Consider the following 23464-nt stretch of genomic DNA (forward strand, 5'->3'; position numbering starts at 1 on the left):
TTCTTTGTCAGTCTTTTCAGAATCTGTCACTCTGGATTCTTCGACTGCACAACCTTCAGCAGTCTCAACTGTTTCAGTCAGTTGCAGTCTTTCCTCAGTAGGAGCCCGAACCCTTTTTGTGTGACTGGCATGGATCCAATCGGGCAAACCAGCACACTTCACTGCTGTAGTAGTGACTAGTATGACTTGCCGTGGATCATCCCACCTGGGTGCTAGGCACAACTTTCTGGTGTGCTTCTTCACTACCACCCAGTCTCCAGGATTCCATTCATGTGCCTGATCCGGCTGCCTGGCAACTCCGACCTGGTGAGAGACTGAACACACTAGGTCAGCCAATCCTTTGCAATAGCCCAACACTAGATCATCAAATATATTCAGCAGTTTATGTCCCGGTATAAATGCTTGTCTCATTGCCCTTCCCATGAGAATCTTATGAGGACTCAATCCTGTGTTTCGATCAGGAATACTTCCGAGACCCATCAATACAAGAGGCAATGCATCTGGCCAACTCAGTGATGGGGATGCACACACCTTTGCCAGTCTTGACTTGATTGTGCCATTCATTTGCTCTACCACTCCAGAAGCCTCTGGGTGGTATGCACAGTGTAGTTTCTGTCAATTTTGAATGCTTCACAGATTAATTGAATTACTTCATTATTAAAATGAGGTCCTCTATCTGATTCCAAAGTTACTGGAAAACCAAAGCGTGGAATTAACTCTCTCAACAACAATTTGGCCACTGTTATACTGTCATTCCTCTTAGCGGGGTATGCCTCCACCCACTGTGAAAACAAACACACTATGACAAGGATTTACTTCATTCCCCTGCATGGTGGCAACTCTATAAAATCAAGTTGTAGTCTTATGAATGGTCCTTCTGCCTTTCCGATTTTTCCCCAACTGACCACTGTCTTCCTGCCTGAATTTATTTGTGTAAGAATCTCACCTGAGTTTCCGCAGGAACATCACGGAACTTGGAGCAAGGTCCACAACTTCTCCCAATCACCGATTGCGCCTGACCACGTCTAGGCAACAAAGGTAATCAGAGGAAGAAGGGTAACAAAACAAGGAAAGAAGGGGAAGAGATCCCTCGTCGCCACCCAGCAGCCACAGGATTCGTCAGTGTAAAATAAAAGGCTGGAGACCGGAGGGAATCAATAAACACATTAGGAGATAGAATTTTTGTTATTTTCTTTCTTCTACCTTATTATTCCCTTCTTCCTTAACTGGATAAACAGGTAAGAATCATAGTGTAAAGCATATGTCTGGTGCTGGAAGAAACAATGATATATAGATTAATAAATGTAAAAATAAGGGAGAAGGAATCACTCTAGCAGGTAAGTGTTAGACTATGCCCACCTATGAACCAGATGTAGCTTGTAGTAATCCTTTCCAAACTGTCAAAACAGGTTTAATAACTAAAAAAGGAAACCTTGACTTCAGGTATTGATAACCTCTCCTTTCCCTCTTAGTTGCCCCCAGTAAAGGGATGGAGCGGATGCTCACAACGCCCATAGCACAGGATCAGGTAAGTGAGGATATAGCCACGAAAACAGGAAACATTAAAGGGCAGCGCAACGCGCTGTTACCGTAACCACGATAACTTAGTTGTAGTCTTTTAGCCACAAAAACAGGAAACATAAATGGGCAGCGCAACGCGCTGTTACCGTAACCACGATAACTTAGTTGTAGTCTTTTTCTTCTTTTCCGTTGCAGGAACTAGGAAAGAAACACAAGGGAGAACAGAAGAGACGACCACCCATCATGAATGTCTGCCACGCCAACGCTGACGAAGGAATGAGTGACACGACGACCTAGAAGTAAAACGGGTAAGTGGAAATGAGTCCAAGAGCTGGAACGCGAAGCGCTGTTGCATGAGGAAGGCTGGGCTTTAGCTTGCCTGGCCCATTCTCACGCATGCGCGTCCCTCGCTGGTGGTCATGTTTGTAGTCCTGAGATCCCAGCCCGGCAGTCGTGACAATTGGTTGACAAACTAAACATCTCTGGCAAAGACTTTTTGCGACTACCCTAAACCTTGGGTTATACCAATCTTGTGTCAATAGTCTGATCATAGCGTCCCTGCCTACATGAGTGTCTCTATGATACATTCCTGCCAATTGGGAGAGCAAACAGTCTGGCATTACTGGTCGGCCATCAGGTTACACCCACACGTCATCTTCTCCTCTCCTTTCACAACCTGATTTTATCCACTTTTCTTTTTCTCAACTTCTACCTCATCCTGCAACTGTCTCACCTCATCCCATGTTTCGAAAGCTGAGAATAGCATAAGTTGGCAGCTGATTCCACTTGTTTCAGTTTTCTTGTTTATTGCCATTTTGTTTCTCACACAGTATTGAGCAATCTGGTCAGCGTATTGATTACCAGCCGCTACGTAGTCATTTCCTGACTGGTGAGCAGCACACTTGACCACTGCTATTTCCTTTGGCAATTGTATTGCTTCCAACAGTTCTTTCACAAATTTCCCATTTCTTATGGGGGATCCGGAAGAAGTCCGAAATCCCTTCTGCATCCAGAGCTGGCCAAAGTCATGCACAACCCCGTAACCATATTGACTATCAGTAAATATGGTCACTTTCCAATTTTTCCCAATTTTGCATGCTTTTATTAAAGCTATCAATTCGGCTACTTGGACAGACTTGACTCCCGGTAAACAGAATGCTTCAATGACCCCAGATATTTTGCAAACAGCATAAGCTGCACTCAGTCCTTCTTCCTCAAGCCTTTAACAAGAGCCGTCGACAAATAGTTCATGGTCAGGCTATTTCAGAGGCTCTTCCTGTATATCAGGGCAGGGCTTAGTACACATTTCAGTCACATCTAAGCAATCATGATCTACGTTATATTTTACTTCTTTACAGTGTGAATCTGGCAACAAGGTAGCAGGGTTCACCATTGTACACCTAATTACTGTCACGTTTTCTGCTCCCAGAATTATTCTTTTATACTTAGTCATCCGACTAGGGGTAAGAATCAGTGTTCGAGTTCTGGTTAGAAGAATTTGACTGAATGTGGAACATAGACTTTTACTGGATGTCCCATCAAAATTGACTCACTTTGTTCTAGGCTCATACAGGTAGCAGCTACTGCTTTTAAGCAGCCAGGTAATGCTGAAGCCACAGGATCCAAAGTAGCAGAAAAGTATGCGACTGGACATCGACTTAATCCATGTCTCTGGGTTAGGACTGAAAGTGCACAACCCTCTCTTTCACAACAGAACAGTGCAAATTATTTTGTATAACCAGGCATACCTAGAGCAGGGACCTCGCATAGACAATTCCTCAGTTTTACAAATGCTTCCACACTTTCATCAACCCAAACTATTGGATATTTCACTCTCTTTCGTGTCATTTGAATCAATGGCTTTGCTAGTAAGGAAAACCCTACAATCCACTGTCTACCGTATCCCACCACTCCGAGAAACATTATGATCTCTCTTTGTGTTTGCGGTAGCTGCATCTGCTTGATTATTTTATTTGTCTCAGGTGTCACTTTCCTCACTCCCCTTTCTATCTGGTGACTCAAGTACTTAACTTAACATTGCAATTTTTCTGGAGACACTTTGTGTCCTCCATCAGCCAAATGATTTAGTAAGGCAATTGAATCAGTCACAGTCTCCTCTGGATTTCGATGCCACAAGTAAGTCTTCGATATACTGCACTAGGACTGATTTTCTGGGCATAATTAAGTTCTCTAGATACTTTTTCAGAATTTGATTAAAAATTGAAGGACTTTCCGTATACCCTTGTGGAACTTGGTTCCATGCCAAAATACGATCTTTAAATTTAAAAGAAAAAAAGATGCTGTCTGGATGTAGAGGAATGGAGTAAAAGGCTTGGCACAAATCAATTACTGTAAACCATCCTGCATTCCAGGGTATCTGATACAGAATCACTGCTGGATTTGGCATTACAGGGCAACAAGGCTCTACTATTTTGTTAATTTTTCTTAAATCCTGTACTATCCGGTACTTTCCGCTAGGCTTTTTAAGTCCTATTATAGGTGAAATACAAGGACTGCTCACCATCCCTTTTAAAATGCATTGTTTAATCATTCGGTCAATCTCTGAAGCTACTCCTGCTTTTACTTCTGGACTCATTTTGTATTGTCGGTTGTTGGGGTAAACTGCACCTTCTTTCACAGACACTTTTACTGGGTCTACATTCGCCATAAACCCTATTTCTTTTCCAGTGAAATCCCATACCCGTGGATTCACTGTGTTTTTCAGTTCTTCTGGTAAGTCATCTTAAGTCATTAAAGAATACATCTCATCTACCTCTGTGCCTTGTTTAGCAAGCATTATCTTGTATACAATATCTTCATCAGGGGTTTGAAGAGCAACACCATTCGGTGTGCAATAAATTGTGCAGTTCATCTTGCACAGCAGATCTCTTCCTAGTAAATTCACTGGACTAGAGTCACAGACTACAAATCTGTCCATTTCTTTAAAATTCCCAATGTGCACCTCCATAGGTTCTGTAATTGGGGTTCTAATCTGTTGGTTCGAGACTCCGACTACTTGGATTGCTTCACCTGAGAGGGGTAAGTTTGGGATGTCTGCTGTTCTCACAGTAGAATGGGTAGCACCAGTATCCAATAGAAAAGTGATATCATTACCTTCCACTTTCCCATCAATAAATGGACCTGACTGATCTACCGGCAAGGATGCACCAAGTACGCACTCCTCTTCCTCCCCCCTCAGACACCGTCATTGTTCATTCTCACTGTTATCGTTATTCTGCAAAAGATATTGTCAAATCACAGAATTTTTCTTACAACTTCCTCCTTGAAATCCGGCATCTGCACTGTACTTTAGCTTGTTCAAAAACTTTGGCATAGGGGCTGGTGGCACCTGACACTGCTGATTAACTACCTGCTGCGGATGATTCATAGCGGTACAAAAGGGGGTGGTGATGGAATGAGCATCAGAACCAATCAAACACTCACACCCAGTCAACAGATCTGGGTTTGATCCATCACCGTTCTTTAGCCCACTCTGCCACACCAGTTCAGACATGGCCATGTGCAAATCAGTCTGACCCTGTGCCTCATGGGAACAGTCCAGCCCGAACTGCCAAGCCATGCCTTCTCTGGACCGGAAACAGGCTTCCTAAGACTGGTTTCTGGCATTTCAGCCGTCTTCAGCCAGGCTTGCTTGAATCCAGTGGCAAAGTGAGCACCTCATTCTACGTCTGTGGATTTAAATTTTGGTTTGGGCCATTATTATTCTGAATATTCTTACACTCGTTTTTCCAATGTCCAAGCTTTCCACACCCATGACAAGGAAACTTTTTCTTTGCATCCTCTCTATCCATTCGTCCTCTTGATTTACCACCACTCGCCACCTGATCACTCTGATTCTGTTCTTTCAACTGACCATCAGTTTGACTATTTAATTTAAGTTCCTGTTGTTCTGCCAATTTCACTTGTGCCCACATCATTTTCTCTTTTAGCTTTTTATGTCTTGCCTCAATATCATCCCCACAATACTTCACGTATTTTAGAATATCATCTATGGGCTTTCCCTGCCAACACAACATATGTTGTTGGATCATCTGGCTAATTTCTGGTTTCAGACCGTACACAAACCGATACACAAAATGACCCATATCCTTATCTCCAATGTTCTCAAAGCCACTGTATTGTTTAAACACCTGCAACAATTGTTCATAGTATGCATGAACAGATTCATTTGGCTCTTGAGTTGTTCTATCTATTTTTACCCAATCTGTTTCTTTAGGAGGAATTTTCCCTTTCAAGAAAGTAATTACTTGATGATATTTCTTTATCACATCATCTGAGGGTGCTCCTGTTTTTGAGTCTCTTGGATACTCGTCACTAGGCCAATCAACTGTGATCTTATATTCTGTCCATAAATCAGCAGGTACCACTATGTCAAACAGACCATCCAAGTCTTTTAACAAAACCTTCGAAACTTTCACAAACCTTTCAACCTGTTTGTACCATTCAACTGGTTTTACTCTCAGTTTAGGGAAGTCGTTTGTAAATGACAAAATATCTTGTCGACTCCATGGAACATGAACATATCCACCTCAAGGTACCTCTCTCATAGGGCACAATCTCTCTACTTTCTCTGACTCTTTTAACATATATGCAGTAGACGCTTCTTTTGCCTCTGCTTCCTCCTTCGTCCTTGTCCACCTTGTCCTCCACTTGTCAATGTCTCCCCATTTTTGTAAGATATTCATCAACTCCTTCACTTGTAACTTCTTACCAGATACATTCATATTTTCTAAATCTTTGTCAGTAAATTCCACCGATATGGTTTCTGTAGCACTTTTGATCTCCCTATGTCTATTCCCATCTCAGAAGCAAGCTCTGTCAATTTCTCATGAAACAATCTCGCATTTCTGGTTATACTACTACATATAAACAACAACTCTTCTTCACTGTAAGTGTTTAATCTTTCTATTCCTACATTTCCAGCTATTATCTCTTCCAATTCTACTTTTAGTTTGTATATATCTAAAATCATTGGGGGTGAGCTTTGTTTTTCTATTCCCTGTGCCCATCTCTCCAGATCTTCCGAAGTTACTGCTTTTGCACTTCTGGCTCCTGAGGATGCCATTGACCTTCCTTCTTTTGAACTACTGGATGTAACTCTTTTCGGGGTTTCATTTACTTATCGGCAGATCCATTAATGAAATTACTGAATCGCACTCACTGGCTTTGTCATCAGTTATTACAATTTCTTTTCTAGGATTATTTAAGGGAGTTGTTACAGCTTGTAGTTTTCGACAATTTACCTTGTCTCCGTACAATGGAACTATCGGACCTATAGTTACGGGTATTGTCAATGCTTCAGGGTTTATATTTAGTTGGCTTAATTTCTGTATTAATTCCTCTTGGTTTTTATTCAACGCTTCCTTTTCTTTATCATGAAGTACTCTATTACCTGTTGGATCATGTAAAATCTGAGGAATCAAGGGTGTTCCCAGGACTGGTGCACTCGGGGTGACTCTACTGTGTCCTTCCTGATACGGTGGAGGGTTTTTAGTTAAAATGTCCTCCATAAATTCATCATCTGATTCACCATAACCTGTCATTTTCATGTGCTTTGTTTTCTCCTTACACTTGCCCCCTGACTGTTCCTCAGCCATTAACACTGGATATAAACCTTCCGATTCCATTGCTTTTCTCCATTGCTTCATCTGACCCTCACGTGACTCATGCAAATCCCTAGGAAAATGACCCATGTATCTTCCACTCCTGTTTTTTCTCTCTTTCATATGTCCTTTTGGTACGCATTCTCATATATATGTCTCTCTTTCCTCTTTTTATCATGTTAACCCTTGAGGAACAGCATACTCCCTCTTTTTGTGTGTATTGCAGCTTGGGCCCTGTATGCTGGACCTCTCCAAAAGCCCTATAATCCCTCTCTTTGTTTATGATATTAAGCACGGGTTACCCCCGTGGGATTCTCTTTATAGGTTACCAAAGACGCAAATTGCCTCTTCTGGCCCATATTTTAGTGGAAGGTTACCAGTGACGTGGATGGCTTCTCCTGTTATCACTTTTATTTTTATTTTTTTTAACTCTTGCATTATGCTTTTTTTGTGCATTTAATCTTGTATACTTTGTATTATAACAATTTTTTTACACATTTGTTTCCGTGTACATTGCTCCGGATTATGTATATATACACTCACCATTCCCTACTAATTACCATCAAGTGAGGGCCCGCACCCCTTTTGACGAACATGTATTTTAGGAACAACCCCTATTGGAACCTTATACCTTATGTAATGTGGGTGTAATACATCTAATTTTGCACTAACCAGTATGGGATTTATAATTGTCCAACAACCCTAGGGGTTTCGTTACTAAACTTGCAGAACCTTTATGCACATTTTGATAAGGCCGCTGGATTTGATTCAGTACCTTTCTATAAATTAGATAGGTTAGCGTTCTAGATACTACCGTTCTAGACGCTAGTGACGCATTTGATGTCACTTCCGGTATGCCGCACTCATCGGGGGCTGTATATCTTGATGAGGAAGACGCCTCCTACCATCACCCGGTACCGACGGCGATGGGTAGGTTGTTAGTACTTCAACACCGTCTTTTTGGGTAAGTAGGGTGCTATCCATCTAAATCAACTGACGAATCCTTATCTACTTGTGGCAATGCTAGGATTCCCGGTGGTGGGCCCTTCCCTTGGGCATTGACCGATACTTACTTTACAGCGTTTTGCCTCCAGTTGGATGTAATCACTGACACGCGCCCCCGCGATTCTGGGTTCGCTTGTTCCCTCAATATTATTAGGCTTTTTTACACCCCCTTGTTCAGATTTACAGTTTCCATGGCGGGATACTTTCAACAGGGCCTGCCACAGAATTTAATAAGTTATGAGACACCTTAAATTTCCCGAGTGTCAATGCACGCCGCTCCTTGCATCTTGTAACATTGTAACCTGGGCGGGCTTTTAATCAATCTACCATTCTGCTGGACATACCTTTGTCACCTATTTTACCTTGTGTGTTGGAATGGTATTTGAAACTTTGGTTGTGTGGTTGCTTTATCTAGTCCACTTTCATACATTTTCCAGGATACTGAACCCGCTGGTGTATTAGCCCGCCGGATACTGTTGAGGCAAGGTTTATAGATTGATTAGGTGAGTCTATATTCCTTGAAGGAGCTTATGTTTTATCATGAACTTTGTTCACAAGTTGCACAGTTGGCGACTAGATCACGGAAACAATTTGTAATAAATAAATATAATGTTAAAGGGAACTTCTCCCTTTTAAATAAAGGGTTTTTCTTTTGAGTAAACCATCAACATGAGAGAGATATTGAATGCTAGCATAACCGGAAAATTTATGTATATGCTGTAACCCTTTCTTTTCCAGAACACATCTTAGGGTATCTAACCTGCAGCAATACTTCAAGTGGTAGGTAGTTTTTTCACATATACCACGGTGTGTAGGTAGTTTCACATTATATTCATGGTTCTGATGAATTGCCATAGACCCGGTGGGGCTGTCAAGGCAAGAAACATGTTGACCTTTTGGAGTAGAGCGCCACTTTGTTCTGATTTATTATGTCAGACAAAACCGCCTCTCCTTTTTCTTTTAATCAGGTAGGAACCAGAGTCAAATAAATTATATTGGTTACTGTGACGGGGAAGAGAACTCTCCCAAGGCGGACATATACCACCTTCTCTTCCCCTACAGCAATCAGCAGTGCCACATGCAACGGATTGGTGGCACCCGTTTCCCTCACAGGACTGGACTTTAGAGACGGAACGTGGTACCTTTAATTCGGCCTTCCAGTGGGACGAAGCCCCGCCCCGTGATGACGCCGCAGAGATAGGCGGGGTAAAGATCGCGGAAACCCGGAAGACGACGGACGGCGTTTCCCTGGAGGTAGACGGAGAGCTGGAGCTGAGGAGTTGGGAGGAAGAGCAAAGAGAACGAGAAAGCAGCGCAGCGGGTCCTGAGTCAAGGAGAGACGACTGCTACACGCCAGGAGGCCAACGACTCCACGAGCCGCCCCGCCACGTTCCCACGGGAGGAGCGTGGCTCGAACAGGTACGGGGGAAGGTAGCGGGTTGGGTGGGAAGAAAGACCCCGCCTACCCTCTGAATACCCCGTCACACCGAGTTAGCGGTGTATCACTTGCACGGTCCGAGCAATCCCCGTACCCTCACCTTGCACCAAACCCCTGTGCACCGACCTGAGAGACAAGAGCACAAGAGCACTCGGTTTCCTTCACACCCGGTCCCTGACAATAGCCGACCAGGGCGATTGTCCTAATTCTTGTTTGTTTGTTGTTTTCCTTTCTCTCCCCGTTCGCTCAACATCTCCGGAGCCCCCTTCCCGCGGGCTGGACCCTTTGAGAGAAGTCAGCAGAGACGCGAACACCACCTTACTTCAGTCTGGAGTCACCCAGAAAGACCAAGTCGGGGTCCCCTTCTTCTGCAGCAGCGCGACGGGCCGAAAGATAAAAGAAAACTTTTTCTAAAATAAAACCCTCTTTACGCCACCCTGGTCTGGTTGTCGACTCTGTCCCTGCTACCCCGCCACAACTGGTGTCAGAAGTGGGATCTCCATCACAGTCCATCTGCAGCCCCGAGATGGACGCGCTCATCCAACACCTCATTAAAGGTCAGGAGAAGTTGGAATGGGCGGTGCAGAGGCAGATGACGTCAGCCCAAGCGGACCGAGATCAGTTCCAGAACACCATAACGGCCCACATTGAGAGTCTCCAGAAACTCGGCCCCGTCGCTACTGTCCCTACACCCACACCCTTGGAGTCCCGACCACTAACGGTTCCAAACCCGTCGGGAATCGCTCTCCAGAAGTATGTGCAAGGGGAGGACCCTGATGTTTTCCTAATGAACTTTGAGAGGGCCGCTAGAGCATTGGGTTGGCCGGAAGAAAAGTGGCCCTTCTTTTTGGCCCCACTGTTATCGGGGGAGGCCCAGTTCGCATACCAGGTGGCCAACCCCACTGGAAACGCACCCTACCTAACCATCAAGGAGGTCATTTTGGACCACCTGGGTCTTGACGGGGAAGCCTATAGGCTAAAATTCAGGAGGGAACGGGGCTTCCCCGGTGAGAATCCCAAGACTCTGTTTTTTAGGCTTAAGATGGCCGCAGATAAATGGCTACGCCCGGCCTCCAGCACCAAGGAAGAGGTCATGACCAAGATATACTTGGAGCAGTTCATGGAAGCCCTGCCTTATGCCACCCAGCGATGGCTAAAACAGCATCTCCCTTTAGAACAAGCCATCGAGATGGCAGCAAATTATGCACGAGCACAACCAAAGGCGCTAGGGTGGGACGTAGAGAAGAATACAAAAGGGCAGCCCTCCCTCAAAACGGATCGAAAACCGAAGACAACACCTGAACCACTCCGCCCCAGACCTATGAGGGTAGACGGGCCTCCGACCCGGAGTCCCCAGTGTTTTGATTGTGGTGAATGGGGCCACATCGCGAGACTTTGTCCCCGGAAAAGGCCCTCCGAAGAACCAATGGAGGTCGGATACCTCCCAAGGACTGTCCTGTACTCAGCGGAAATGGGAACCTCATTTTATGTGAGTCTTAGAATGAACGGTTTGACGGTACAGGCCCTCTTAGACTTAGGCTGCAGGCAATCAGTGGTACGAAGACGGCTAGTCCTTCCCACCCAGTACGTTCCAGGAGCACGGGTCTATATAAGATGTGTACACGGGATGTTAGGCCCTACCTTCTCGCCCAGGTGACCCTAACCCCCCTCGATAAAGAGCCATGTACAGTGAAGGTGGGGGTGGAGGATTCCTTACCTGAGGATGTGATATTAGGGGTGGATAACCCGGAATTTATGTCACTGTTTAAACGTTCCCTGTCCCGTCCCCCTTCTTCCAATCCCAAGTCCGTAGCTGCCCTTCTGTCCCCAGAGCCCTGGGTCCTAGACCGTAGCTTCCGTTTTGCACAGGCTAGCGACCCCACACTGTTCAACGCCTGGGAGAGCGCCCATGCCACACAGACTCAGATGCCAAAACGGTACCCCAGTTTTACAATAACCAAAGATCTCCTATATAGGGTAGGAATAGAAGGGGGGGAATCCCAGTTGTTAGTACCGGTGTCCTTCCGTGAGCAAGTGCTCTTCTTTGCCCATACTCCCATTACCGGACGACACAGCGGGAAAGAGAAGACCACGGATAGTATCCTTCGACATTTCTACTGGCCTGGGATCTACAAAGATGTACAAGAGTACTGTGCGAAATGTGAGATATGCCAGAGACAGAACACACACCGACCTCCGGCAGCGCCACTTCACCCCATGCCCACCGTCGGTCGACCGTTTGAACGGATTGGCATGGATTTGATAGGACCGATGCCCAAATCATCTAGAGGTCACGTATATGCACTGGTTATCGTGGACTACGCAACGCGGTTCATTGAGGCATTTCCGCTGCGAACCCCGACAACTGCACACATCGCCGAAAAATTCGTCGAGCTATGTTCCAGGGTGGGCTTCCCGAAAGAGGTCCTCACCGACCAAGGTACCCCCTTCACATCTAAACTGATAAAGGAGGTCTGCAAATCACTAGGTATACGTCAACTGCGTACCTCGGTATACCACCCCCAAACTGATGGCCTCGTCGAGAGGTACAACCAGACGTTGAAAGTCACCCTGAAAAAGATGCTCGCCGCCGAAGGAACCGACTGAGATCGACTGTTGCCTCTAGCCTTATATGTGTTGCGGGCCCAGAAACAAAGCAGCTTAGGGTGCTCGGCGTTCGAAATCCTGTATGGGCGACAGCCGAGGTCGTTACTTGAGATCACGAAAGACGCCTGGGAGAAGGAAGAGGAACAAGAACAGAGGACCCTGCTCGATTATACTCAACAACTCCGGTGTAAGTTGGGAAAGTTGCGAGCCTTAGCTTCTTCCAACCTGGAACAGAGAAGGGAAAAACAAAAGAAATACTACGATCGTGGGACGAAACTGAGAAGGCTGAACATAGGGGACTGGGCTCTACTCCTGCTTCCTCCCAGCGCTAGTAAGGGAAAGACTGAATGGAAGGGACCCTACGAGGTGATGGACACGATAGGAGACACAACGTACCGCCTGAAAATAACCGCAAACAAGATACAATCCTACCACATCAACTTATTGAAGAAGTGGATCGGACCTCCCCCCAAAAGCTTGAATTTGCTCATTCCCACCATCTGCAAAGAGAGTTCGACACTGAACGAACTGGTTATTAATGACGTGCTCACTCCGCAGCAGAAAAGGGACCTGGACGAGACGCTACTACCATTCAAGACTATCTTCTCGGATCTCCCTGGAAAAACGACGTTGGTGGAACACACCATAGACACCCTCCCGGGGAAACGGGTAAAGCAGAAACCCTACCGCATCCCAGCGGCACGAAGAGATGCCATTAAAAATGAAGTTGAAGACATGCTACGCCTAGGAGTAATCAGACCCTCAAGGAGTGACTGGGCTTCGCCCATTGTAATGGTGCCTAAGCCGGACGGCTCAAGACGATTTTGCATGGATTTTCGAGCTCTGAACGCCATCTCTTCGTTTGACGCCTACCCTATTCCAAGGGTAGACGAGCTGATCGAGAAATTAGGGGAAGCGGCATTTATCACCACACTGGACCTCACAAAGGGGTACTGGCAGGTGCCCCTCCGAGAGATGGACAGAAAGAAAACAGCGTTTATAACGGACGAAGGGCTGTTCGAATTCACAGTGCTGCCCTTCGGCCTCCACGGGGCACCTGCCACATTCCAGCGCCTCATGAATACAACCCTATCACACGTTCAGCTCGGCATACCTGGACGATATCGTCATTTATAGCAAAACCTGGGCCGAGCACTTGACACACCTGCAGACCATCCTCACCGCCTTACAGCGAGCAGGTCTGCATATAAATGCAAAAAAATCCCGAGCAGCCTTCCCCAGAGTGAATTACTTGGGTTTTGTATTAGGGGACGGCACCATAACCCCACAACACAACAAAGTGAAAGCCATTGAAGAGACCCCTTTTCCAAGGTCCAGGAGAGACTTAAGAGCATTCCTAGGCCTCATAGGGTATTACCGCCGGTTTATCCCTAGATTCGCCGATATAGCGGCCCCTCTCACTGACCTCCTTCGCAAAGGCGCAAAACCCAGCGAGATACAACATCCCATGCCCGAGGCCCTGAAAGCATTTGTAGACCTTAAAACCATTATCACCACGCACCCGGTGTTGGTGTCCCCCAATTTCTCCAAACCCTTTGTGCTAGCCACAGATGCCTCTAATCTGGGTATAGGAGCGGTTTTGTCCCAGGTCGGGGAGGACGGGTTTGAACACCCGGTGTTATTCATCAGTCGCAAACTGTTCCCGAGGGAAGCCAAATATCCCACGATTGAAAGGGAGTGTTTAGCCATTAAATGGGCCGTGGACAAATTGCAGTATTATCTGGAGGGCAAACCGTTCATTCTGTACACAGATCACGCACCCCTTCGGTGGATGTATCCGAACAGGTGTCAGAATCCTAGGGTTCTCCGTTGGTTCCTCTCCCTCCAACCGTATGCCTTTTCGGTGCACCACAGGAAGGGGAAAGACAACGGGAACGCGGACTATCTGTCCAGGGTGTTTCCTCTCCCCGATCGGGAGAATCAAGGGGGGGAGGTGTGTGACGGGGAAGAGAACTCTCCCAAGGCAGACATCAGTCCTTGCGTATCACGCTCACAAGGCGAACATATACCACCTTCTCTTCCCCTACAGCAATCAGCAGTGCCACATGCAACGGATTGGTGGCACCCGTATCCCTCACAGGACTGGACTTCAGAGACGGAACGTGGTACCTTTAATTCGGCCTTCCAGTGGGACGAAGCCCCGCCCCGTGATGACGCCGCGGAGATAGGCGGGATAAAGATCGCGGAAACCCGGAAGACGACGGACGGCGTTTCCCTGGAGGTAGACAAAGAGCTGGAGCGGAGGAGTTGGGAGGAAGAGCGAAGAGAACGAGAAAGCAGCGCAGCAGGTCCTGAGTCAAGGAGAGACGACTGCTACACGCCAGGAGGCCAACGACTCCTCGAGCCGCCCCGCCACGTTCCCACGGGAGGAGCGTGGCTCGAACAGGTACGGGGGAAGGTAGCGGGTTGGGTGGGAAGAAAGACACCGCCTACTCTCTGAGTACCCCGTCACACCGAGTTAGCGGTGTATCACTTGCACGGTCCGAGCAATCCCCGTACCCTCACCTTGCACCAAACCCCTGTGCACCGACCTGAGAGACAAGAGCACAAGAGCACTCGGTTTCCTTCACACCCGGTCCCTGACAATAGCCGACCAGGACGATTGTCCTAATTCTTGTTTGTTTGTTATTTTCCTTTCTCTCCCCGTTCGCCCAACATCTCCGAAGCCCCCTTCCTGCGGGCTGGACCCTTTGAGAGAAGTCAGCAGAGACGCGAACACCACCTTACTTCAGTCTGGAGTCACCCAGAAAGACCAAGTCGGGGTCCCCTTCTTCTGCAGCAGCGCGACGGGCCGAAAGATACAAGAAAACTTTTTCTAAAATAAAACCCTCTTTACGCCACCCTGGTCTGGTTGTCGACTCTGTCCCTGCTACCCCGCCACAGTTACCTAACCTGTTTTAACTTTCACTCTTTACACACACCTACACTTTCTAGGCCCCTCACTCACACCTCACTAATTGGCAAGGAACAAAAGATCTCCGCCAAAGAGCCCCTCATTGGCAGCCCGTTGGGTATTGCAGCACCAACCCAACGAGGAGCAGGCCCAATGATGAAGCATGACACCTAGCTGGCTGGGTGTGTGAGGGCACTAGTTCCGAAAGAGGGAATTCCCCTCAGGACCCACATTATTGGTTGGAGGTGACGGGTATAACTGTCCTTTTGGTACGCATTCTCATATATATCTCTCTCTTTCCTCTTTTTATCATGTTAACCCTTGAGGAACATCATACTCCCTCTTTTTGTGTGTATTGCAGCTTGGGCCCTGTATGCTGGACCTCTCCAAAAGCCCTATAATCCCTCTCTTTGTTTATGATATGATTTAGTCTCCCATTCCTCTAATGCCTCATACTGTGTCATCCTGGGTCTCGGATCTAAATCATTCATCCGCATTCTCAAATTCTGAAGAACTCTCATTAAACATACCATGTTATGGAAAAGCCAAACACAATCACCTTTTGTGTCTTCTATCCAATTCTCCATCCATACACATGTATGATATCATCTCTCCATCATCATAAATGAAGCAGGCGTCTTTGGCGGTGGAATAAGAATTCCCTCTCTTGTCAATACAGGATAATCTTTTATAAAGAAATTCTTAATTCTCTTTATTAATGACATTTTTCTCTTTTCTCCATACATTCTGGACACTCGATACATAAATCAATAATCCACAAACCCTCGAGCTTTTATTTCAGGGCTACTCACATAGAAAGGCAAATGAGAATCAACCATACAAATTTTCGTCAGCCAATCTTAAAACAGCTTTCATCCAATCACCCAATCAGATTGTGGCTCACGCTACTGATCTGACCAATACCAGCGCGGCCTTCTCAATGTCGTCAGTTCTGCTTCTTACTACTGACCCCTCCTTTACAATTTCGCGTCAGTCACATGCCCGTTGTTTCAACCTATCCCAGCGCGGCTCTCTGTGACGTCAGTGCAACTCCGGTGACTGACCCTCCCTTCACAAGGTAATACGAAACCGTATTTTTTTTAATGCTTTGCATTAATTCTTCGTTAATAAAAACATAAACACATTTACTACTCTGCCTGTTCCACTAAAACCAAAGGATAGATTATTTCTTTCCACTGCGAGTAAAATCTTCCGCTTACTCTTCATACACTGCGAGTAAAAACCTTCCGTTTACCCTTTATTCAAGCTCAAGAGAACCTGTTACTCCTTCAGTGTTACCCTTTCTAGGTGATATAAGACCAAAGTTTCACCAGCGAACCCTTTTCGTTATCATTCACACTTACTCTTATACAAAATAGTCCCTAATTTAACACTGCCTGCCCTGCGTAGCTTCTCAGTGCTATTCCAACAGACGAGTAGCCTCACTGCAGTATGGCTTCTATCACCACCCACTATTCATTCCCCGGGAATTTTCCAGACAACATAAACCAAGACGCTAGCTCTTTTTGTTAAACATAAATCAGTACATCAATAATCAATACTTATCACCAACTAGTCAATAATAACCATAGCTCTGCTACCAGAAAACTGATCCAGCGGTGAACCAGCTACAGGTACTCCAATACCATATACTCACCTGGGCCCATAAACACACATACACATACTCTCAGGCTAGTAATACCGCTGGAGTCAAAGTTGATGTTGTTTCTTACTCCAAGATTAGTTACCTTTCATTCCTAACTAATCTTTCACTGATCAAAAAGTTCTTTCCTCTGGTCAATGGACCATTAGTTGATGGTGAAATGACATGAATTATTTCTCTTTGCAATGAAATTACCACAGACTCGGGAAACATTTTAAGGCTTTATCTAAATTAATTTCAAGTGAACCACTTTTCAAAGTACAGTACAGTCTCTTTCACTCATAGGAAGGAAGATTCAATTAATCAATCACCAATCACTTACGTTATACTATGCAATGACATATGCTCAGAAGAGAGAGGCAAAAGAACACCTTCAAATTCGCAGAAAATATAGTTACCTAGGATGGTGTGAAAACCAACCCTCTGGCCAAGGATCTTTCCCGGGGGAAAGGTCCCCCAGGAAAGATCAGGCGACAAAGGCTTCAGGACAGGAATCAGGACAGGATAGATGACCTCTCTAACACCGAAGCTTGCATAGCACCCCTCTCTGGCACTCTCTTCCTCCTCGAGATTCTTCCGCGATCATCTTCTAATTAATTCTAAATTAATTAGATTTAGGTAGATGGTTCTGCATTCGATTCTTCATCAGCAACACTTGTCACCCTGACAGCATCCCGAGCTCTGCAGCATTCAGCAAATCTCCGTCTAACTAACTAACTAAGACTACCTCAATTATACCTTTCTATATTCATGTACCTCCTATTAATGTTTCAATATTGTAAAAATACTAACTCTGATTGGACAGGCAAGGGGGGGAGATCATCACACCATGCTAAAGTGTCTTCTCAGTCTATCAACTTATTTTTTCATAAATCCAACCCCTTAACTTTTATTCAAACTTTTTATTCAAAATTTTTATTCCCACCTGTATTCACATCTTATTGTCAACATTTGTTTATTTTTCCATGCATGTCTATTCATTCTGATGTCTTCGATGCTGGTTCCCAGGGTATGTAACTTTTGCGTACTTGAATGGCGTTCAAAAGGTCTCGTCACTCTTTCGGCTTAATAACACCATGCATGTGCGAAGGTCAGGTGGTTAACAGACTCTGGATTCGTACGAGAGGCCCAAATCACACACTAATAAGAGAGTCAGAAAAACAAATGTTAATCCCAAGAATAAATGGTTTCACTGTATACCACCTATCTCTACTCTAACCCCCTTTAATCAATATTACTTTCCCCACGTTAGCATTAGTAAAACAGCTGGGTTTAGTTTCGGCAAAGCAGATGTCAAGCATGTGAGCTTTCACACAGCCATTTTAATAGTATCTGCGCAGGCGCAAGAAATTCCCTCCAAGCAACAGCTCGTCATACTAAGTAGATGCAGTTGACACATGCGCAGTAAAGATTTACCCATTAGCAGCCATTTTAGATTTTCGCTCGAGTTACTTATTAGTAAACACATACGCAAGCTTCTCTGTCTTTTATATTCAATGTGGTGCGTATTAGTTTAATACAATACGTAATTAATACATTGTTAAAAGTTAAATGAGAGAATTGCTTCCGAGCAAGTATCTTTTCTACGAGTCCTTGCTCCATCAATAGAAGTAGCCACAGATTTAGAGAAGAATTTAAGACCTGGATCATACATTACTTCTTCGTCAGTTATGCTAGAGCTAGTCATTACGGTTTGAGTTATTCTACCTGAATATTGAGGTCTTTTCGAATCTTAAATCTAGAATATAGTACATACAGAAGTTTGTCAAGGGGTGTTCCTTTCCTGCCCTTCATCTCTGGGTCCTGATGAGAAATCGTGTGGGTGAGCCAATGCCTTTACACACTTGTTAACTGATATTAGGAGGGAATGCTTGCACAAAGATGTTGCCTTTTCGCAATATAGTAGGTTCTGACATTGGATGGTGACTTTATGCATTGTCTAGTGATGCAGCGTAAAGGGGCTTTGCCAAATTTTACCATCAGGAACCAATTTCAATACCTTACCAGTCCCTCCCGCTGCGTAATTTTATAACAAATCGTTACCAAAGCAGGTTACCAATATTCATCATATTCTATCAATCAATCAATCAGGTGTTTGTTAAGTGCGACTACTCACCCGTAAGGGTCTCAAGGCGCTGTGGGGGGGGGGCTTGCAGGTTCCAGTCCATCAAGGAGGGGGTCTGTCAAAGAGCCAGGTTTTGAGGTTTCTCGCGAAGATGTGGAGCGATGTCTGTCTGAGGTGGAGCGGAAGGGCGTTCCAGGCTCTGGCCGCGAGGAAGGAGAAGGAGCAGCCGCCCGATCTGGTCTTTCTGGTATGAGGGACTACGGCATAGGAGAGCTGGGCTGATCGTAGGGTCCTTTGGGGTGCGCCTGTTCAGGTATGCTGGTCCGGTGTCGTGGAGAGCCTTGTGTGCGTGGGTGAGACTCTTAAAGGTGATTCTAGCCTCGATGGGGAGCCAGTGAAGGGTGCGCAGGTTCTGGAAGATGTGTGTTATGAACCCCCCCCTCCCGCGATGAGCGCTGGCAGCGCGACACTGACGCGCCACACGGAGCCGCCCCGAACTACAATTCCCATGAGGCGCTGCGCGTCTCGCGAGACTACGCGCCCAGACGCTTAAAACAGGAAGTCACCAGCCTCCCGATGTCGGAAATTCCCGCGTGGATGCGTCTTCTTTGTCCGATCCTTGTTACCAGGCAGTAGCCTAGAGTATGGTAAGGGTGCTTGCACCGACTGCTTTTTCAAACCTCCGTAGTCGAGCGGGTGCTCCTACGAAGGCTTTCATGGTGAACTTGTGGAATTGTTCGGCCTGCATTTATCGGCAGGCGGGGAGAGCAAGGCTCTCACCAGGGATATGATCGGCCTGCTTTGTCAGCCGGCGGGGTGGGGCGCTTAGCCTGAAACAGACCTTGATCCGAGTGCACGGTTTTGTGCAACCAGAGAGCTCAAACCCAAGGAAGCTCCGTGGCGCTTTGCCATATCTTGATTTCACGTACCACTGGGTACAGCTTACGTTGTCAGTATTGATTGGACACGAATGGAGAGTGTGGTGACTGCTTGATGGGGCATACAGTGATTAAAGCAGTATCTTATTGTCTAACTGGTGTACTCTACGGCTCTATCTTAACAGGGGTTATCACGAGTGGTAGAGGGCTACGCTCTACCCCTGTGAGGCACGGTGGAGTCGAGTGGAGGGTAGGTGCTGGTTCCTGCATTAGAATCACATTGTTCAGAGAAGGGTCCTGTTGTGGGGGTTGACCTTTGTTCATTTGTCATTTGCTACAGAAAAACCCTTCCACCACAAGCACAATCTGTTCCCCGTTCAACCCACCTTCAACTTTACGTTACCATCGCCATGTTATGAATGGATGTTATTTTCCTTTACAGGTATAGGGGCTAGGGGGAGATAACAGGTCCAAGAAACAGTATCGCTCCTTGTATATGTTTATGGTGATTCTTACTGGTGTATGCTCTGTTCTTTTTTCATTACAGATCTCCCTCCCTGGCGTTCCCTTCCTTTCCTTCCCTTGCTTCCGCTGACCTGTGCCATTAAGGCATTCAGGCTTGGTTAGATCAAGAGGTGGACCCCTCGATCATCAACCCGCTCCTGAGGACCGGTCGGCTCAACAATGTGGCAGTGTCTAGGCAGGTTGAGGACCAGACTTGCAGCGGCGTTCTGGATGTTTTGTAGCTTGCTGCTGAGGTTTTTCTTTATTCCGGTGTAGAGTGCGTTGCTGTAGTTGAGTCTGCTGGTGAAGAGGGCGTGAGTGACGGTCTTTCTGTGCTCGAGGGGGATCCATTTGAAGGTCTTACGTAGGAGGCGGAGGGTGTGGAAGCAGGAGGATGCTACAGAGTTGATCTGGTGGTCCATTTTGAGCTCTGAGTCCAGGATGATTCCAAGGTTGCATGCGTCGTCCGTGGGTTTCCAAGGGCGGCGGGGGAACCGGGTGTCGTTCCAGGCGTTGGGGTTTGGGCCAATGATGAGTACTTCTGTTTTGTCGGTGTTGAGTTGTAAGCAGCTGCTTATCATCCATTTGGCGACAGCTTCCATGCCTTCTTGAAAGTTGTGTCTGGCGGTGTTGGGTTTGTTGGATAAGAAGAGGATGAGTTGGGCGTCGTCTGCGTATCACACAATGTTGAGTCCGTAGGTTCTGACGATGGGGGCGAGCGGAGCCATGTAGACGTTGAAGAGCGTGGGGCTGAGGTAGGACCCCTGGGGGACTCCGCAGGTGGTTGGTGTAGGGTCCAAGAGGATAGGGGGGAGTCTGACCCACTGCGTTCTGCCAGAGAGGAAGGAGTGGATCCCGTCGAGGGCCTTGTCCCGGATTCCTGCATCGTGGAGTCTGCGTATTAGGGTGTGTGAGAGACTGTGTTGAACGCCGCTGAGAGGTCGAGCAGGATGAGGGCTACTGTATCTCCTCTGTCCAGTAGGTAGCGGATGTTCTCTGTTGCGGCGAGGAGAGGGGTTTCTGTGCTGTGATTTTCTCTGAAGCCAGATTGGGAAGAGTCGAGGATGTTGTGCTCTTCGATGAAGGTGGAGAGTTGGCTGTTGATGGCTTTCTCAATTACTTTCGCTGGGAACGGGAGCAGGGAGATGAGGTCGGTGGGGTCCGCCGAGGGCTTCTTCAGTAAGGGGTTGATCTCAGCTTGTTTCCAGTCGTCGGGGAACGAGGCGTTCGTCAGAGAGCGGTTGATGGTGTGTCGGAGCATGTGTGCGATGGTGTCGGCGGCTCTGTTGAAGATGTGGTGGAAGCAGGGGTTTGTGGGGGTTCCGGAGTGGATTGACTTCAGTGTGTCTTTGGTGGTGAGGGCTGTCCAGTTGTCGATCGTTGGCTTCTGGGTGTTGGGGGTGGCTGGTGAGGGTTCGGTGTGTGGGTTGTCTGTATCGAAGTTGTTGAATTCTAAGGTCCTCTCTCTCCGATGGACCTTTGAGAGTTGACAGGGATTGGCAAAAGATAGACAGAAACCTAACTTATGAGGACCTAAACAAGAATAATTCAAACACTAAATCAAAATTTTACATTAATAATGACAATCACTGGTTATTTATCAACATGCTTTTATCTAATTTTTAAAGTAATTGTGAATGCTCATCAAGTATAATGCAGCTCGAATCATAGATCATCACACAAGAGAAACATCAATACAGCAATTCATAACACATCTCACAAACGAGTCATGAGCGAGTGAATAGGTGAAGAGACAAAAGAACATTTGCACATAAGATGAATGCAAATTCAGAATATCATACGAACCTAGGAATAACTTTAGCACAAAATGCTAATAGTTTGAAAAGCCACTCTCCGGCTGGAAGAGTAACTGGGCACCCTCACAAAGGTGTCAGGATCAGCAGAAAAACAGCCAGCCAGTTAAGTAAGGAAAACAGCAACACGGCCCTCCCCTCTCGCATAAGATACGCAGCAACGCAACCTTTAATAATTCTAACACTAGTAATTATACCCATATTCACTAAAGATCTAGCACCCCCCCATGTAACAAAACATAAAATCCAAGATTCCAATTGGACTAGGCCAGGGGGTGTCTGATCACTCCACTTCCAGTTCACCTGACTCTCAACAGTTCCTTTGTCTTTAGGCAACGTCGTCATGGTCCTTCAGCAGAGAAAACTCCAATAATTTCTTCCGCAGCTTGCGCATAGCATTCTGTAACATTTTATCAAACACGATTGTCCACAGGAACATTTTCTCCGGTTGGCAAAGAAATTCCATTAATAACATTCATTACTTCCTCCACACAACCATGGCCATCATCAGGAACTCTCGAAGGACAAAATACATTTCTTTAGAGCCTACGTTTTAGAAAGCAAATTAAACCAAAACGACTTTTGAGGCCTTCTTTGTTGGTGCTGCTACCCTTTGTGTTAGGGCCTCTTTTTTTCATGGAATCTCTTTGGTTGAGGCCCCATTTGACCCCCTCGTGTTAGCTGTGCTCTTCCTGTTGTCTACTAAGGTTGTCTTTTAGCTTGCAGTTAGCTCTGCTAGAAGGTTGGGGGAATTGAGAGCCCTGGTGGCGTTGGATCTCTATATGAAGATAGTAGATGATATGATTTGTTCTCATCCTGGTGCACAATTTGACCATAAGGAGGTTTTCTTGAATAGCAGCAATTTTACTACCCACAGTTGGGAAATGAGCAGGTTACACTGCCTTGATGTCAGGAGCACATTTCTGATCTGTTGTGACCATCTGTGTTTTTTTTGGTCTAAATCCTTCTCTCTCAGTTTTTTTGACTGACTGGTTGTAGAAGTAAGGAAGGCTTTTACTCAGCTAATGAGTGAGGATGGTGGTACCCAAATCCTGAATGTTTTGGTGTTACTCTTCTTCCTGGGGTCCAGGGTCCTTCCAACAGTGATATGGAATTCAGTTCCTTCTTTTCAAGCAGATACCCTTAGATCTGGTGTGCAGGGGTGATATACCACGGCTTTTTGTGGGTTAGTTGCAATTTGTATCATCAAATGTGTTTGGCTTTGATTTATGGTCTGTGTCTTCTTAATGCATGGAAAGGCCTGATTGGGCCATTTACATCCTCAGATATTAAGCAATGGGATGAGGAACTCTGATAAGAAATTAATTCCCAGATTACTTACTGTTAATCTTCTTTATTTGTAGTCCTCATACAAAACTCTCTCTCTCAATGCTCTTCCGTCCCATACTGTTACATTATGGTATAGGTTGG

General features: G+C 46.1%; 1 protein-coding gene across 1 annotated transcript in view; it reads left to right on the forward strand.

Moving 5' to 3' along the window:
- The first annotated feature begins 1477 nt into the window (after nt 1–1477).
- The window catches only part of LOC146789745 (nuclear distribution protein nudE homolog 1-like), a 119073-nt gene continuing 97086 nt past the window's right edge, over nt 1478–23464 (forward strand). The window contains exons 1-2 of the mRNA XM_085630135.1: nt 1478–1528; nt 1717–1829. The gene's annotated coding sequence lies outside the window, so the exon portion shown is untranslated. The remainder of the gene's footprint in view (nt 1529–1716; nt 1830–23464) is intronic.

This window comes from Triturus cristatus, chromosome 10 (genome assembly GCF_964204655.1).
Source record: "Triturus cristatus chromosome 10, aTriCri1.1, whole genome shotgun sequence".
NCBI classification, from domain to species: domain Eukaryota; kingdom Metazoa; phylum Chordata; class Amphibia; order Caudata; family Salamandridae; genus Triturus; species Triturus cristatus.